The sequence below is a fragment of the Asparagus officinalis genome, chromosome 2 (assembly GCF_001876935.1).
Source record: "Asparagus officinalis chromosome 2, Aspof.V1, whole genome shotgun sequence".
Taxonomy (NCBI): Eukaryota; Viridiplantae; Streptophyta; class Magnoliopsida; order Asparagales; family Asparagaceae; genus Asparagus; species Asparagus officinalis.
In genome coordinates this window covers 57,806,309-57,807,912 of record NC_033795.1, presented here as the reverse complement: position 1 = coordinate 57,807,912, position 1,604 = coordinate 57,806,309, and the positions used below count along the sequence as shown (strand labels likewise).

At 39.0% G+C, this 1,604-nt stretch overlaps 1 pseudogene; it reads left to right on the top strand.

Moving 5' to 3' along the window:
* LOC109831210 overlaps positions 1 to 1,604 on the top strand; it is a 10,009-nt pseudogene that overhangs the window by 4,860 nt on the left and 3,545 nt on the right.

The following is a 1,604-nucleotide window of genomic DNA, read 5'->3' as shown; positions in this document are numbered from 1 at the left end:
GGGCCCGACCTCATCGTCGACGACGGGGGCGACACCACCCTCCTGATCCACGAGGGGGTGAAGGCGGAGGAGGAGTACGAGAAGACCGGGAAGATGCCCGACCCGGCGTCCACCGACAACGCCGAGTTCCAGATCGTGCTGACCATAATCAGGGATGGGCTCAAGGTGGACCCCACCAGGTACAGGAAGATGAAGGACAGGATTGTCGGTGTTTCCGAGGAGACCACCACCGGCGTCAAGAGGCTTTACCAGATGCAGGCCAACGCCATCAACGTCAACGACTCTGTCACCAAGAGCAAGGTACGCAGATCTATGGGGATATTTTACACTGCGTGAGATTAAATTAATTTAATTTTTGTTGTTGCTTTCATGATTCAGTCAGTGTGCTTGATTACAGATCTGATTTCATGTTGACTGAATGCCATGCCATAAATCTGAGTTCTTCTCCGCAGCATTTTTTACTCCGTTTGAGTTTTTTTTTTTTTTTTGTTTTTTTGTTGGGTACTGCTTTCGTGATTCAGCTAGTGTGATTAGTTACAGACCTGTTTTCATGTTGACTGCATTCCAAAAATCTCTATTCCGCTTGATTTGTTATATGTTCACCGCATAATAGTCCTCGTATTAAGGATTGGATTCAGATCTCACAAGCAGATGCTTTATGTTTCTTAACTTTTGTTCTGTTTATTTTACTGAAATTAATGTCTACCTAGCTGGATCTTTTGGTTTTAAATAAGACATCTCTATTGGATCTATTCTTTATCGGTATGTTGCAAGGTTTTAAATATCGCCCGACATGTCCGACATGTCGGCCGACATATCGGTTTGAGGGTTTGACCGACACGACATGGACGTTTTCAACTCGTATGTCAGTTTTTAGGGCCAAATCGGAAATATCATGGTCATATCGGGCATATCAGCCTATTTTTTAGCTTTGAAAAATCAGCCGATATGATACTTTTTTTTAAGATCTGTTTTTTGTTATCGGGTTTGGGTTTAGTGATAAATACCCAAACTCGTTTGACCCGTTCTCATGTTTAAGGGTTTCTTATGAACCCGATAGAAAGAATTTATGAACCAAATCCATATATTATTTACTTTTTTATATGTTTAGTCTATAGAATTTATAAAGTGTGCTTATATTGAATTTATGAATGCTTAGATTACATTTAGGACATGATATTATACATATGCGCACTACCCGATATGGCAATCCGATATTTAGTCAATGTCCCCCGATATATCCCCGTTTTTCGCTATCCGACATGGATTTCAGCCATCCGACATGAACCCGACATCCGATATTTAAAACCTTGGTATGTTGTCTTGCATTCCGGTTGAGGGTAGGGGCCGTATCGTTAAATCTAATTTTTCTCTAAAATTAATGAATTAGTTAATCACTCTAGGGATGCACTTGAATTACTGCTTCTTGATTCAGATCACATGGATCTGAGATAATTCTAATTCTTGCTCATTCCTCGACTTAAACAGGATCCTGCACATAATTAGACTCTAGGGACCTGTTTGGCAAATTAAATAAATAAATAAATAAATAAATAAATATATATATATATATATATATATATATATATATATATATATATATA